The following is a 17,719-nucleotide window of genomic DNA, read 5'->3' on the forward strand; positions in this document are numbered from 1 at the left end:
GAAGGGATAGTGCTATGCACAAGACTATAATAAAATTGAAACAAAATCAGCTGTTTTCCACAGATGCTGGACAGCAGTAAGGAATCATGAGCTCAGTCCACTGAGAAACTGGAGCTGGTGGAGCAGGGGCTAGCAGGCCAGGTCGGAGCCATGGGGCAATAAGGGCAATAAGGCAGGGAACAGACCATCCAGAGATGCTGCTAAGCATCCCTGCAGGAGGCTTAAAAGAGTGGGACTGGACCTATCTCTGCTAGTATAAACCCGTGTGGTCCTGCTGCTGCTCCTCTGATCACCTGTGAGGAGGCTCAGTGACATTTTAGTACTTTTTTCTGTTCTGCACTGCATATTGCTCCCACATTAAGCTATTTGTAATATCTGTATTATTGTTTTCCATTGCGTCGCTCTAAATGTGAGTGGTGTTGTCCATCACACCCCTGTATTGCTGAAAACCCACGCTAGGTAATTCTGGATATGTTAATATGTAAGAGCTGGAGTGAAATTTTTACTATGAGTCCCATATAAAACCAGGAAATTCAATGAATACAATAAATGCTGCACTCAATAAATCCAGTAAGCTCCACTGTGATATTTCTACCCATAAATGCCACACTGAATAGGTATTTGGAGCTCTGCTGAATTATACATCACTGGTTAGGTGTCCTGCACAGAGCTGCTCTCTGATGTGGCACCTTGTTGGCATGGCTTTGTGTTTCTACATGGACTGGACCTAAATCCTGTGCCACTCTCCTGTGGCACTTTGGAAAATGTTCTGTATTCTTTATGAGACTGAATAACACAGACTGCCTTGTAACTGCTTCAGTGTATTGAGTTACTTTGCTGGGTTTTAATGTTAAATTAGTTACGCTTCCCAGATCTTCATACAGTCTACAGCTGTAGGGAAGCGGCTTTCAGGGAGAACGTGGAGGAGGCTTTGGAGGCTGGAGGAACCTGTAGCACAAGTCTGTGAACCACCACCTCTCACACATGGAGCCTGCCCATGACAAGCTTTTAGGTCATAAACTGTGCACATAACTGCTCTGCCCTGCTCCCTTCTAATATAGATTAAAGAAAACGTATAGAAATGCCATGCTCTGATGTGCTCTGAGATCCCCTGTGTACTTCTTCCCCACCTCTCACAAGTGAACACAGCTGAAAAAAACCATGTGTGCCTATAACAAGGAGAAAGTTAGCTGACTATAGCACCTGAAAGCTTTTATAATCCTGTGACACCACCCTGCTAGTTTATTCCCTGGGCTGGAGGGGGGAGAGCATGTTGTCTTCACCAGGGCTGGTTGCTGTACGCAGTAGAAAGGTAAATGCTATGTTATTTTTTGTATATATAATATGGACGGTGGTGGTGGTGGGGGAAATACAGTTTTTATTTGAAAGAGATGGCTGTTTCTGAAGGTTGCTGTGGCTAGTTTAGGAAGGTCAAGTGCTATGTAGAATTAGGAGGCTGGAGCTCTGTTTCAAGGGTGTTTATAGTGGAAACTGAGGCCAGTGCTTCAGTGGAAGGTGTAGCAAGGATTGAACAACAACAAAGAGGCTCAGTTATCCAGAGGATTAGCTTCATGTGGATTTAGGAGCTATACTGCTAAGTGTGAGGCTAGTGTGAACCCATGTGCATGTGAGCATGGCTCCTGGTGTGCTCGGGTAGTCTCGAAAACTGCTGAAGGACTTCGTGGGGTAAAACCTGCTGCTAGAGGATAAAGTTGTCACTAGTATGCCTAACAGTGAAGGGGGGGGGGGGGGGGGGAAGGAAGGGAGGGGGAGGAAAATGCATTTGAACCTCAATAAATTAAACGAGGAAAGAAGCCATAGTTCTTGCCTACTGTGAGAATATTTAAGCTCTTAAATATGGAGAGAGTAGAGCAAAGGCCAAGGCCAGTTTGTACGTGGTAAGATGACCACCTTGTTAGCAAGCTGAACCAGCTTGGTGAAGGCCTAAGTCCAGGAAGGTGGAATGAAATAAAATTCCTCTTTTCTGAGTATTTTTGGCTTCTGTTTTTCATAAACCACCGAAAGGCAAATAGATCCCTCTACTCTTCTGATGCTGTTTTCATGCTCTTTTGTGTAACAGTACGTAGCCACAGGTGGATTCCTGCTGGTTTTCCATCTCTAACAGGAAAGGGCCTGCCTGGTGAAGGGTCAGCTTTGAAATACCTTGATGGCCAGAGTGGTGCTTTCCTTTCTGCCCACATCTATGTGTCCGTACCACCAGCAGCCGTGTGAAGCCATGGGACTGTCTCCAGGGGTATTTTAACAGGGAGACTAATGGGTTTATTTTAGTGGAAGACACTTCTGCCACCATGTTACCCCCGGCAGCTGTTCTGGTCTATTGCAACAAAGCTGTAACTGCTGTGGTGTGCTGCAGGCATCCTCTGAAATGATTAAGACTTGGCTAACTGAATTGTCATCCCATAGATTTGAAAAGGAGCAAAGCTTTTTGGTTGGCTTTACATTCGTACTGGCATCGCTTGTATCGTATGGGTAGATATTTATCATTAAGACACCCAGAGGAAGGAGAAGACATCCGCTTCCAGTTGCCTCTGGCTAGGGAAGCTTTTATATATGTGTTGGCTGAAGGCGGAGTGGGATACAACACGTACAGAAAGCTTGCAAGCCCTTGGAAAACAGCAGCAGATGCTTCCCATAAATAATGGGGGTAAACAGTGTGCTTGGGCAGCAGCGCAGGCATGTAGTGAAATCTTCTGAGCAAAACACTCAGTAAAAGCAATACTTCATGATGAACATAACAGCATGGGATTTTTTTTTCTCTTGTACTAAGTGCTTGCATGCTGCGCTGTTTTTGTGGTAGAGTCTTCTCCAGCACAGACCAGTGCACCCATTTCCAAGGGCTCTGATGTATGCTTCATCTTACACGTATTTTGAAGGAAAAATATCCAGCTAACACCTATATATTCACAGTTGAACCAAGTACTCCAGTGCAAAACTGTCAGTATTATTTTGTGGGGAGAAGAGATTATTTTTTTTTCCTACAGTCAGAGACAGAATATATCTCACCCTCCAAACAAAGCTAGAGAAAGCTGACTGAATATCAAACAGATTTTTCTAAAACGAGCCATACTATTTATTCCCAAGCTGTGTCTTCCATAAATACAAAATCTCTGTATCAAAGGTGCTTTCAACCCAAGTACCACGCCTTTGAAATAAATAAAGGACAGGCACCTAGATATAACTCTTCCAAAACAGTTTTATAGCTAGTTAATCAATACATCGCAACAGACATATTGCCTTTTATTTTCTGTTTATACACCACCCCGGATCCTTGTATATAGTCTTGATGCCAGCACAAGGATACACGAGCTTAGAGATCAATACAAAACACTTCTTCAGGTATATTGATTGCCAGCTGCTAAGGATGGCGATAAATTCCTGCAGATTACCTTTCTGTCGGGGAACCTGTTAAACCCTCAACCCGTACCTGAGCTGTGACAGGCTGGTTGTGCCCGTGGTGGCACCACCCAGGGACACGGACGCACGCCGTTCACATTCAGGCAGCGTGAAGCCAAAAACAGGGTTTTCACATGCCCCCAAGAGCTCACCCCTTCTGCCTGCCAAAAAAAACATCAGCAACAGCTTTGAGGCTGCAAGTTTTTGGTGTGAGCCTTCGGGCTCTGAAGGGTGACGCTGCTGGGCAGCTCCCGGGATGCTTGGCTGGCCTCTGGACACGTGGTGCTGGTGCCTCCGGCTGCTCTCAGCTCCATCAGGAGCACGTGGGAGACATGGGAGAGGAAGAAATGCCCCGTTTCTCTTTTCTATTCCTCTGGGAAAAGGTGGCAGGAGCTTGGGGATGTTGGTTGGGTTTCGTTTAGAGAGGCAGGGAGTCTAATGTGCCCTATTTTACTTCTGTCCTCTCTTCTCTCTTGGGAGGAGAGAAATCAAGAATGACAGCTAAAAGGGAAAGAATGCCAAAAGAGGAAAAACATCTTGAAAAGATGACTTCTGACTTTATTTTTATTCTTTTTTTTGACTAATCTCATCAATATTTGCTTCAGTATTGAAATATTGGGGAAAAAAGAAAAAACAAATTTAATTACCCCCTCATTGCTATGGAAAATGGGAGCTGTGTACCACAGATTTCTGTAGTGCCGCTATCTAACCTTATTTTTGCAAACACTAGACCTCTATTTGGAAGGATTTTTCCCACTCAAGATGCAGGGGCTCTAAGAGCACGGGCTTGCCGGATGTGCTCTGCATATTGCAGAAGTAGGCGAGCAGTGAGGCCACCTGCTCAAGGACACTTGTCTCCAGTTTATCTCCTGAATTACACTGCAGAAGCTTGAATTGTTTCCATCAGCAAGTGTCTCTTGCGTTTTGGAGAAGATCTGTGATGAGTAAAGGAGGTGCCAGGGCGCAAATGAAAGAAGTGGAATATTTTGAGCTTGATAACCTTTAACAAAACATATTCATTATGGTTCATTTTGTCAAGGGGGCAAGGTGGACACTGAAGTGTTGCATTGCTCTGCACAAACAAGACCTCCTTGAGTCTCAGTGTCACTTGTAGCTGAGCCGCATACCAGTTGCTTCCCCTCGCTGTTGAGTGAGATGTCCAAAGAGGAAAGCAGTGATCAGAGCAAAGTGCGAGCACAGCATCAAGTCCTTCACCTCTGTGCATTTTTAGAGAAGGAAAAGAAAGTTAGTGGGCTTGCTAAGGCACATCTATAAAACAAAGCTTGTTCTTGCTCCCTTGCTTGTCCAGGAAGAATTCCCATATGATCTTTAAAGATCCAGAGCATGCCATAGCATCTTTTTATAAAACAAACTACAAACAATGTTGCCTCCTTTGTCTGCTGTTCCAGTGCATGTGTTGGGAACTGAGTGAAAACAGTGCAGTGATGCTTGTGCATATACAGCTCATGATTTGATTGTTTTGTTAACATTTTCGTAGCTGTTTCACTAAACTGAATGAGGTTATTTATTTATTCTTTTGTAAATAATTGCTTCTGGAGAAGAAAGAAAACTTTGTTTCATCATTTGAATTACCTGCACTACCCAGGGTTCATGAGCCGGCCGGTTTTGTGCACCCTCCAATTAACAAGCCAAGTCTTAGAAACCAGGTGCTCTTTGGAAAAGAGGCCATCTCTCTTTGATGTGCTTTTTGGTTTTTGCTTGTCAAAAAGGAATTCATGTCCGGTGATCGTAGCTCTGCAGCAATAAAGATAGTAAATCAGGTTAGCCTGGAGGTGAAGCGTGGAGAAGCAGGTGACTTGCCTGGCAAGGCATTGCAAAGGGAAGAGCTGAAGCTTTGTGCCCCGGTTCCTGGTTCCCTGTAAAATATTGCCTGTCACTGAGAAGTTCCCAATGGACATGCGTATGGCTACATAGCTTTTCACTGAGCTGCATCTGCTAAAGTTTTTGCCCCTGTGGTGAAAATTAGGCTCAGAAAAAATAACCGTGTCTGTGATGGGTTAGTGAACTCCAGGGCATCATCCTGTGGCAAAGGGAGATCTGAGCCAGTGTGTGCTTCTGGCTGGAGTCAGCCACATTCATCATCTAAGGAAGCAACAGCACACGCAGTGCCTTCCAAAGGTGTAGCAGCAATGTCCTTGTGCTTCACTTCATGCTCCTGCAATCCTGGCTGGGCTTGCGGCCAGCACTCAGCCAGAGCATCCATGCCCTCGCACCTCCACCTTGCACGGGCAAGGTCTGCGGACAGAGCTGCTCTCGTGCCCCTGTCGTATCCCTGGTGTCTCAGCACCATAAAATGTTTGTTAATGATTAGACTTACGACTTGAAGAAGAAGAAAAAAATAGCCTTGCCTAGCGAAGAGGCTGAGAATTCTCACCAAAAGGGTGGCGTGTGGCTAGAAAATGCAAAGGCATTGGTGAAATCAAAATGATGTTTGCTAGTGGGGAGAAAAAAGGGGGGGGGGGGGGGGGTGTTCTACATTTCCATAGGGTGAATAGCTGCTGCCAGTAGTGTTTTCTGTGAGTGTCTAACAACAAACCTGTCTGTTGAGTGTGTGGTGTTCTGATACTTGGTGAAATTGCCTTATTTTGTTTTTCTACATGTGTACATCGGAAACTGTAAAATGTTACGAGGGGTCCAGAAATCTGCACTGTTGCTGATGAGGCTGAATGCATCGCTTCGTCTGGCAGAGTTGAACTGTGGGATTAAAAGGAAAAGCTGGAGCCAGCCAGGGGTAAGGAAGTGCTCTGCACCAGGCTTGAGACCTGTTCTGTGCAGCCTGCCTGGAGATAGTGTGTTTTTTCTCCTTTCTGCTTTTAAAATATGCATTATTTTCTTCTATCATAAATGTGACAGTCTTATATTGAGTGATGCTGGTGTCTGGCTCTGAAGTAAATGGCTATATGTGTGATGAGGGAGGGAGATGTGTAGGATACAGAGGGTGTCCCTGGGCAGGGGGCTCAGCTGCCTCAGGGACATCACCTCCCCTTCTTTATATCCTAAACGCAACATAAAAAGGGTGGTTGGTTTTTCCTCGCTGTACGTGAGGGAGGATGAATCAGCACAGACACTCAGGCTGGTTAGCTGGGGACAGCAAGCTCTGTGCCGTGTCCCGGGCGCTTGGCAATCGGCCCCATCGGCATACCTGGGCTCCGTGGGCAAGCAGCCAATTAATCACAGTCTAATCACAGAGGGACAAGGGTTTCGCTGCTCAAATAACGGTGAGGCGATGCTGTGCCGGTGGTGTAAATCACGCAGTCCAATCTTGGGAAGGCTGCAGGAAAGACAGTCTATCAAAATGCCATTATGTGGCGTGCACAACTCGCTGCTGCTGTCTGGGCAGGCAGGTAGCCGCGGACTCTTTAACGACGAATTTAATGATAGACTCCTGAAGAATTACTGTTGATTACTCTTCTCATATTCATTTCAACCCTTCTCCCTGTGGACACGGAGATGGGCGCACGGCGACCGCGTGTCAAATCGCCCTCTCTAGCCCTGCGTGCAACAGCTCTGAGCACCAGCTGGGGATGGTCAGGTGTGGCTCTGAAGCAAAAAAGTCTGTGTATGGAGGGGCCTGATCCTCCTGCAGGAGGCAGGGGGGCCTGGGGGCAGCAAGGGGTGCTGGGGCCACCCGAGGGGTGTGGAGGTGACCGTCCCTTTGGGGCCTGGGCGGGAGGTGGGAGGGCTGGTGCCCTGACAGGGACGCTGCCGAGACGCTCCGCTGCTGCCCTAAGATGGCTGCTTCTGCTCTCCACCACGAGCAGGGGAGAGGCTGGTGGGCCAAAAAAAAAAATAATAATAATTTTGGATGCATGATCAAAAAGTACATATATGCACGTATGTGTGGTAATGGCATCCACATCATGTCCATGACAGCAGGGGGAATTTGAGCCATCGCACTTTAAATGACAGCATGGCTAAAACTGAAGCTTTGTTTAATTCTGTGGAATGACAAACATTTCCCCCCTTCATTGGAGAATCTTCCTTGCACATCTGAATGAAGAAGCTCTCATTTGCTTTGTGCTCTCAGCTTTTGGCAATAAGTGAACAGCAGTCTGGCTTCAACCTTTACTTCTTCCCTCACCCCCTGCAAAAAAGGATTTAAAAATGTGTATTGTTTTGTCAGGATGGTTAGATCCCAATAGAACTTGGGTCTGCAGCACAGCCTCCTTGAAATAACGTTATCTTGCATCATAGAGGCCTCCCTGAAACTTTATCATCACTGTTCCCAGTGCAAAGTGTTGCTCTTTCATGGCATCTTTGTATTCCCCAATCCAGCCACTTCAGCTACTAAAAATAAATTGTCTGTTATCAGGGAATAAAAGCAGCTGACGCATCATGGGAGCTGTTTCTGCCCGGAAAAGCATAAAGTTAGAAACTACCTTTTTCAAGACATTCATATTTTTGTTATGATCCATTTTGGACCATGTATTCATTAATCTCTTTCTAGCAGTAGCCACAATTAAACTTTACAATCAGGGTAGTCTGAGGAAAAAGATCATGACTGTGTTTCTTCAAAGTGTAATAGTAGACAATAAAACGTGAACGTGAGGAAATAATATTTAAATTTAATCCCCCTAGTCCATACAATAACCTTCACCTTATCTCTGTACTATGCAGCATTAGCTATTCCTTTTTTATTTTGGCTACCTGGTTCTGTTAGCTGATAACTGTATCACAAGTCTGTAGGTACGTGAGATGAATTTTTGTGACTGACTGTGGGATGGCTTCATGCATGTCTTATTGAAGACATTCTTACTCTGAGTCTGACCTGTTCTGACTTTCACTGTGATGGTAACAGCAGCCTTCAGGAAGCAGAAAAGGAGACAAACTTGGAATCCATTGCAGGGGTGGTCAGTAAGATGGGAAGTCAATTGTATTGTAAACCTAAAAAATTATGCTGTGCTCTAGCTGGTATTGCATGACATGGTGGTACAGAAACACATGCAAGAACCCGTCTTTTCCGCTGTTTAAATGTGTTTTAAGGCTGACTGCAAATCCTATAAGTATGTGTAGGTTGTGGAAGCAGGGTGGGATGGGAGGCTTTGGGATGGGGGTCTGTTAGCACTTGCACACAGAAGTCCTGGAACTCTAGATGCGGGAAGGCAGAGCTGGCCTGAGGAGGTATCGTGGTGGGTCTGATCCAGTGTCACTGAGATACTCTTGACTTAAAGAAAGATCTGAATGAGATCTGGGAGCCTACATTTCACCGAGTACAGTAGGCCAATCAGGGGTGATTAGTGACTAGAGATGAATGAATTTAGGCAAAGTTGTACTCTTTTTCCTCTGTTTTCTAATGCTGGCACATTGAGATTAATATTAAGCCACTAAAGAATATAGATTTAGAAATAATATCATCATCTCATCAGAGCTGTCAGATTTTTATTTTTTTTCAGTGAGGAACAGGCTTTTGCTGTAATGTTAATTTATGGATTTTTGCTCACTTTGCTTTTTTTTTTAATGATTTACAAATGAATTTGTAATTGTTTCATTCCTTCTTGAAAAAGCTTTCTTTTTTTTTGAAGAAGCTGCAGTGTGTTGGATTAAAGTGCAAATATCTGCTTGAAGACTCTAACAAGTTCTGTGCCACTAAGGGCCTTTGATTTCTGCATTTAATTATGTCTCATTGGATTATAATAATCCTATTCCTCCTTGTTTCTTGAACTCAGTCTTCCATACTTGTCTTGCACTTAATTAAAGGTGCTTCCTTTGCTACTAGGCTGGTAGGGAAATTAAGGCTGACACACGAGGGAGCTTTGCATCTGGAGGAATCTTATTTTTAACCTCTCAAACTCAGCACCTGCAGGGCTCCTGGCAGGTGAACTTATATTCTAATATTGTGATATCTGCCAAGAGAGTGGTCCCATCTGCATTGCCAGAAGGTTGGAAAAGGTTCCCTGGAGACCTGTGCCAGGTGGTGCCACCATCCAAAGTAGTTTAAAATCCAGTGCTGTACATCATTTGACCTGTTTTTACTCTGACTTTTGGTTGGAGAACATACCTGAGGGCTCAGAAAATATGGGGGGAGCTGACACCAACCAGCAAGACCCAGAGACAGGCAGGGTGCTTGGATGGCAGAGCCTGGTCCTCCTGGTTATCCCTTCTGGGGAAGCTAATGGTGATGCAGTGTTCTTTGCTGGTCCCCATTGTGGGGTGGATGGCTGATGGCTCTCCAAACCATGGGACCATATCCATCTCCATATGGGCTCATGTTGGCCAAGGAATCGGGGTTTCCTCTGGCAGATCTCCTAACATACAGCACACTGTCATTGAACTAATATCAATCAAGGCAGTCTTGTTTCCTCATTTTCTCCCCATAAACCTCATCTATTTCATATTGCTCGGTATGAAAGTAACAGCCAGCAATGGTATACCGTCCATGGTATATTGTCTATGGGACTGATGAGATACATCTGTCCTGAGGAAACTGGTGGATATAGTTGCTAAGCCAATATACATCACATGTGTGAAGCTGTGGCAATCCAGTGAAGTTCCCACTGACTGGAAGAGAGGAAACATAACCTCCATTTTTAAAAAGGGAAAAAGGAAGATCTAGGGAACTACAGGCCAGTTAGTCTCACCTCAGTGCCTGGCAAGATCACTGGGCAGATCCTCCTGGAAACTATGCAAAGGCACATGGAAGATAAGGAGGCAATTGATGACAGCCAACACGGCTTCACTAAGGGCAGATTGTGCCTGAAAAATTTGGTGGCCTTCTACAATGGAGTTATAGCATTGGTGGATAGGGAAAAAGCAACTGACATCAGCTACCTGGACTCGTGCAAAGCATTTGGCACTGCCCTGCATGATATCCTTGTCTCTAAACTGGAGACACATGGATTTGATAGATGGACCACTCGGTGGGTGAGGAATTGGCCGAACAGTTGCACTCAGACAGTTGTGGTCAAAGGCTGAATGTCCAAGTGAAGATCCCTCCATGTCCAAGTGGTGCTCCTCAGGTGCTCCAGTACCTAAAGGGGGCCTACAGGAAAGCTGGGGAGGGTGTCCTTCGGGGAGTGTAGGGATAGGACAAGGAGTAATGGTTTTAAGCTAAAAGAGGGTGGGGTTAGATTAGATAAGGAAGAAATTCCTCACACAAAGGGTGGTGAGGCACTGGAACAGGTTGCCCAGAGAAGCTGTGGATGCCCCGTCCCTGGAAGCATTCAAGGACAGGTTGGACGGGGCTCTGAGCAACCTGGTCTAGTAGAAGGTGTGGAAGGGGTTGAAATTAGATGGTCTTTAAGGTCTCTTCCAACCCAAACCATTCTATGATACAATAATTCGGACACAATCAAACAGCTCAAAAGCTGTCTTCTCAGAGCCCATGTCATGAGGCACAGGTGATTTTCATTTTTCCTTTTTAGTAGTCCATGACCTGCTCCAGAAGTGTCTTTCTCAAATTCCAGTGGTTGAAATTCCCAAATTTGCATGGTTGTATTGTAGGTACCTAAAGGGTAACCAGCTTTTCAAAAGTTTAGGAAGCCTGAAGCTGCTCTCTCACATGCAAAAGGACCATCTTGGTTTTTTGGCTCCCTGTTTTTATTTTCAGAGAGCAAAAATACATGCATATACACTAGTTTCCATTCTCCCCTTACGTAAAGAAATAATCATAACAAGTCTAAAAAAGTGAAAGGTTATTCTGGAAATCTGCTGTTAAACATTTGTGAGATATTTAGAGGTGAAAAGAAAGAAACTTGAATACTGTGCTAATTTCTAACTAAATCTGGCTAAATTCTAACTAATGTCTTGGCAAAGCTTCCCCCAACTCTCCTTTTTCTTTTAATAGCAGCATTTTATGATTAGTGCTGAGTTTATGCTTTTGACCCTCTTTTTGCTGTGGGAGTAGCTTCATTAGCAGAAATGGAAGAAGGAGCAGCACTTGACCCTTTTCTGAGAGCTGGGTGCCCAGGAGAGGAGGGCAGATCTGCTCTCCCTGCCCCTCTGCTGGCTGCTGGGCTTTGTGTAAAGCAGGAATGCTGCAGGAATGGGGAGAAGAAAAATCTTTGGACAAGTGGAAGAAATGCTGTGTCCAAGCCAGCCTTATGTTACAGAGAGCTCTCCATGCTGGGGTGGAGGAAATCAACGAATGGTTTAGGTTGGAAAAATGCAGTGTTTTTATATTTCTGATGAATGCAGAATGCCTCAGTGGACAAGAAAATCACCTTTTCAGAAACACTGGCCCAAATTTGTGTATTGTGTGACTCCATTGCAGTCCAGTCGAGTTACAGCAGGGAAGAATCTTGCCTGCTGGCTACATAGATTCAATGCTTTATGGACAATATTGTTTATTGTTTTTAAAATAATACTTTGCACAGAAATGCTCTGAAATCCATGGCGTTAAATGAAGACGAGGTTGGTAAAGATACCTCATTTGCATGTCTCGTAAATGCGCTTTACAGTGGTTTTGTCCACCTGATATTCAATGTGTGTGAACGCATGAGAGAGAGCATGCAGATTTAAGAGAGGTTGTATGCATTTATATCACAAACCCATACTAAAATGCGTAGACTGCTGTCTTGAGAAAAATGGTAGCTAATACAGCATAGTAAGTAGTTCAGGTCAAGTATTTTCAAGCAATTGTCAGAGCTGTATGCTATAGCATTCTAGGATGCTAATTTCACAATTAAAGTGTGGTTTGTGCATTGTGCACCACTGAGAAATGTTGCAAGGAAACAAAGCAAAGAAAATGTATTTTTTGGCATTGTATATATCTTTGCATTTTGTGTTTGCAGCTGCACTGGGACACAATGCTCTCTGAGATCTGTGTTACTCATTTATAACTTACTATCCGATAACTTTTAGCTCATGCTGTTGAGAAACTTGGCTTTCCAAGTACATGCAGTTATTTTCAGTTCTAATCACCTTATTTTTCAGTTTTATTCTATTCAGCTTTATTCAGCTGAATGGATTTTTCTACGTGGCCTGTGACTCAAGACCCGTGAGTCATCCCAGCTTCTTGGAATCAGCCAACGGATTTTAGGGCATTACACTCCTTATTCCTGAACGTGGTGAATTGGTATTTTGTGATTACCACAGCTTTTTCCTTTGATCCCTGTTTTCTCCTTCCATTCTGCAAATGCAGATCTGACCATGGTCCTCCTCCACCCCGGCTGTATCCACAGCTATATCCAGCAGGCTCCTCCAAGGCATTTTTAACCAGGTCTGACCACTGCATGGCAGGGATCTGATCATTACACCAGCCATAATATTTGTCCTGGCGGCTAAAGAGAGAGTTTAAACTCTGCCACTCTAATAGGATTATGCGTTTATACTCAGAATGATTCCGGCTTCAGAGAAACATTTCTGAAATCAGATTTGGATTCCCACAGGCTTTGCTTATTTTTGGAAGCCGGTGAGTGATGGTGCGATTCATTGAGCTAATTGAGGAGTGGCATACGTAGCACAGGTTTCACACTAGAAAGGATGAAGCTTGCTGGAGCAAACAAGCTTTGTCCTTCCCAGTGAATCTCCAAAATCAACTGCTGTGAGCCGTTAGCTGGGTCAACACCCCCAGGGCTGTTCTGGCCGCTGCTCCCTCCTTGTGGGGCATTGTATGCTGGTGGTCCCCAGCAGCTCCCGTAGCAAGGGAGATCCTGGGTGACACTGGGCCCACCTGGTTTTGCTTCCAGCAGGCTGTCTTGCGTCTGAAATTAGTTCTCTCTTTAAGCACCGCTATTGAATAATAGCGAGTATTTAAAATGGCAATTGCTCCTCTGATCTAGTCTCTGCAAGAGTCCCTCTTAAGGTAGGACATCTAATTTGACTGCCACTAAATCCTCTTTAAAGGCTGGTACTTCCCACTGTCGTGAATTGTCTCCTGCTCTCACCTGCTGAAATAATATCTTGCCTCTGCTTTTGTTGAATGAGGCACACTCTTAACCCTCTAATGAAGTTCACAAAGGATAGACTTGCTGTGAGAGTGGACTTGAATATGATTTTGATTTTTTTTAATTAATTTGGGAAACTCCACGCATAACAGGTCTGTAAGTGGGCTTTTACATAGCAATTGTGGGGGTTCGTTTTAGTGAGAGATTTTTCTGGGATTCAAGACTTTTTTCTTTACCATAGACTGAATCTTCTCTACATAAGGGCTTTCTGTTCCAGGATATGTTAGTCATTTCCTTCTCATTATGTTTTTCAAATAGTTCTTGCTATCATTACAGTCTCTTTGTTAACACACCTTAAACTATGATGATTATCATTAGCAATGTGGCAAAGGAAGCGACTAGTTCAAACTGAATCTCCTAGCTTTCGTACTCGGCTGTGAGAAGGTGTTCTGCAGTGCTTGGCCTCTGCAGGTAGGGCTGTCTGGTAGGAATTTGGCCACTGTGGGAGAGATTTCTGTAATCGAGACATGCAAAACAGTAGCATTTCCTTGTGTTGTTTATTACACAGAGACAGGATTGGCGTCTGCCCCCGAGTTCAACTTGTCTTTTATTGGTAAAACAAGAAAGCTAAAAAGGAATAATTAAGATAACAACAGGTGGCAAATGTAAAAGGCAGCCAAAATGAAATGGAATTATCTGTGGACAAATGAATAATTTTAATTTGGCTCTAAGTTTGGTAATCAAAAGTGCAAGAGTGCAAAACTGATCGCTGGGAGAAAACCAGAAAATGGATGTACTCAGGGTTGAGCATTTATGAAAGTGGTTTTATTGTACGCTACAGAATTTTATGTCTTCATTGTGTCACTGTTAAGTGTCCAGAATTATTCTTCTTTAATGAGTAAAATAAAAATGTGCTTAATGTGTGAGTGTTATAGGTCGATGGGAAAGACAAGTCTGCAAAGGATATTTCTACTTTAGTACTCAGTATTTGATCAATGTCTTACGGAATACATGAAAATACAGAGTAAAGAGTGGGCTTTGGGTAAATGCTTCATTCTCCTTAGAGCTTTATTCCTCAGTGTGGTATTTCTGAAGGGGACAAAAATCATTTTTTCATTTACAAAGGAAGAGTAATGACTGCATGGAAATGGCATGGACAGCTCCACATGCGAGGGGGTCTTTGTGGTGTCTAAGGCAAATGAAGACCCTTGTGATATGTCCATCCATGGCTGGTGCCGATGTCTGTCTTAAATGGATTGCAAATCCTGAGTGCCTTTAGGTGTATCGACAATGTGACTGCGGAGAGAAGGGTGAGAAACTTCACAGCATGTAGTTTTCTGACAATTTCTAATTGCTATAGTTTTCAGACAAGTCAGAAGTGTAACGCCAGTGAGATGTTTGCACAAGTTTTATTAACATAGCCACAGATTCTGAGAGGACACACATTTATCTTCCGTGAGGATTTCCCTTTAGAAAATGCTTTTTTTTTCTTTTTCACAAATCACCAAATATTTTTCAGATGATTTTTCTGATTTACACTTCTGTTCTAGACACGCTTCTTGACTCAACATTGTTTCAACAGTGACGTTGTAGTGGGAGACCAGCTGAAACGACTCTTCAACCTCTCTGCATTGAGAGGTCCCAGGGGATCGCTGTTGCCATCTGAGCCAGTCTGAGGTGTGAAGATGTTCATTTTGGGGTTCACAGGGTGTAGCGTGAGGGTGAGCTCAGCCGCCGTCCTTTTCTTCCTGTGGGATGGTGCTTGGCTGCTGCCTACGCTTCTCCCATGGGCTCGGCCTGGGTGTCGTGACCGAGGTTGCGGCCTTGTCTTCATGGTCAGGCAGAGGCAGCGGTGGCTGTGTTCTCTGTGCCGAGGGCAGCCCTGTGGTGAAATATCCAAGGGCTGAATGCTTCACAAAAGTAGGATTTTGCATCTGTTATTGGGGAGTTTCATTCATTTTGGATGATTTCTCCTGTTGGACAAGTCACCTTGTTGCCGGATTAGTAGTTGGCTCCATTAAGTGGATGTGCAGAGACTTAACAAAAGTTCTTCGGGTTTGTGAAAAATATAGAGCCATGCTGGAAAAAAAAAATAAAAATCTGCAGCACTACAGAAATGGTGATTTAGGATCTGTGCTAAAAACTACAGCTCCTAGCAGGCTCCCCTGGTCATAAAAATTCTCCGTTATACAGATGTTTTCCTTGCCAAAGCAAAAGCGCTGATGCAAGATGTCACCACAATAAAACGTGTCTGTCAGAATTTTCCATCTCAGCTTGTCCCATACGTGCATGGGGAAAAAATGCTTCCTGCGAAATGGGCTTTAGAAAGACCACTACAACATGGTCTATATTATAGCACTTTCAGTATAGCTTCTGCCAGCAGTCTAGGAAAGCCCTGAAATAACTTCTTCAGCCAGATCTTCTAACACCAATGGAAAGAAAAGAGGTGGCTTCCTGGCCATGCATCTAACCTTTGGAAATACGAGTTTTAGTGTTATGCAAAGGTGTTGTCCATTCTGAGCATCCCAGCTGCTTCAGATTGCCTCCCTGTATCTCCCTAAGTCAGCAATGTTTTTATCTTCAGGTGTTGGATAGTATCTTTTAAGAAGATTGAAGGGAATTAAATCTCCAGGATCAACTCTCTCTTCCAAGCAGCTGACGAGTTTTAGTGTGTTCATCGTGGCAGTTACTGGAAATAACTGAAGTCTGCAGAGGATGAACCGGGATACATAAAAATGTTCTTCGTGCTTAAGATGACAATTTAAAATTTAACTACAACTCCCAACTTAATGATGGCAGATTTACACATGGTGCCATCCAACTCTGTCTTGCTTTATAACTAGGTGGCTTCCCTGAATTAGGGCTGGGCACCTGAGAAATAGCAAAAGTATGGAAAGCCTCATCATGCTCCTGATGTGTGGTATTTTAGTTAACTAGGATATTTAAAAGTAATTAAAGCGTATATAGTTTATGAAATGAAAGATGTTGCCTACTTGTGAGTTGTGATCTTTTTCCTCTCTGAAGGCCAGGAGCATAAGACATTAGCACAGACAGGAACTCAGTTGCTATTGGATTTACAGGTAAAATAGTAGATATTGGTGGTGAGAGGCAGCCCTGAGGAGAGTGGGTAGGGAAGAAAACCGGAGTGGAAGCAGGCTGCAGTACAGCAGGGAAGGCATACTTTTAGGAGGAGAGAGAACAGCAAATAGCTATGACAGAAAACTTTCTCCGTAAATATGATATTCATGAGGCCTGTATATCCACACAGTAAACAAATATAAGCAGGCTCTTTCAATATACATTTTCATTTTTCCGTATAAAAAGCCCTTGCTTCAGTTCATGCCAAGTTTTACTGCCAGGTGCAGTATAGAAATCTCTCATAACAGTCGATGTTGTAACTTTGGAGGCTTTCAACCTCCTTCTCAGTCCTGTGGAGCAGATCAGAGGTCCCAGTGCCTCTCAGGAGGGAATCCAAGTTCAGTCCATGGATTTAGATGAGTGGCAAGCAACTGCTCTGGTGGCTTTTCATCTGGGTACCGTGAGGGGGGATAACAGACACAGACTGCTGAATATATCCACAGCAGTAACTGTAGGACCTCTAACCCCTGAGTCTGTGGTGTGTGGTTTGAGATGTGCCTCGGGCCACTGGAAGGCGTGGGTTCCCTACCTAGCAGTGAGCAGTAGTGAGTTTGGCTCTGGATCTTGAACTCAACTTCTCTCCAGCTATGTATTGCAGGGGGAATTTCACATCAATAACATCATGAGGTTACTCCAGCCCTTAGTCAAGATGGGGTAACTGAAAGGTGATTTTTGCTTTTTATTTAAACAGGATTGCTTATGAAATTTTAAGCACTTCACGTTGCAGAACAATTTTTCTTTGCTTACTTGGTGTGATTACACAAAGCTCTGCAGGAAGATGTGCTGTAACTACGGAGTCATTAAACAACATTTTCTGTTGGTGGGTTTGTTCTCTCCTTCATGAGAACATCAAATTGTCATTGATGTTACTGGGAACTGCGCGTCTTTGGACGGCACGCAGATTAATACTGAGATGATTCCCTGGCCTAGGCAAACACAATGAAACAAAAAATATTAAAGAAAATCTCTATAAATAAATGTCTGTCTCGCACTAAGTTCTGTAAGAACTCATTTTCTCAGGTATTCAGCTCTTTCTTGTAATTCAGATCATACTATGAAGGAAAGTCAAATTACCCAGCAGGGAATGTGGCTTACAGATAAATTCTGCAAGACAGCAGAGCGTATGCCAGAGTTAGAAAAGTAGTAAGTACAAAGTCAATTGAATGGCGTGCAATTATCTCCAAAATTATGGGGTGTGGTTTTGAACCCCCATAGATTTTTTTATGGAATTGCAAGTTAGACAGATTAAGGAATCCCACTCCACCCACTGCTGACCTTCCTCTGGCTGAAAATAACCTCTGAAAAAACCCACAAGGATAATT

General features: G+C 43.9%; 1 long non-coding RNA gene across 1 annotated transcript; it reads left to right on the plus strand.

Moving 5' to 3' along the window:
- The first annotated feature begins 1,202 nt into the window (after positions 1-1,202).
- On the plus strand, positions 1,203-17,509 carry LOC106038629 (uncharacterized). The gene is made up of 3 exons (XR_001208731.3): positions 1,203-1,312; positions 14,810-14,936; positions 15,844-17,509. It is a non-coding gene; the product is annotated as an uncharacterized lncRNA (long non-coding RNA).
- Positions 17,510-17,719: the final 210 nt, after the last annotated feature.

The sequence above is a fragment of the Anser cygnoides genome, chromosome 4, assembly GCF_040182565.1.
Source record: "Anser cygnoides isolate HZ-2024a breed goose chromosome 4, Taihu_goose_T2T_genome, whole genome shotgun sequence".
In the NCBI taxonomy this organism is placed as follows: domain Eukaryota; kingdom Metazoa; phylum Chordata; class Aves; order Anseriformes; family Anatidae; genus Anser; species Anser cygnoides.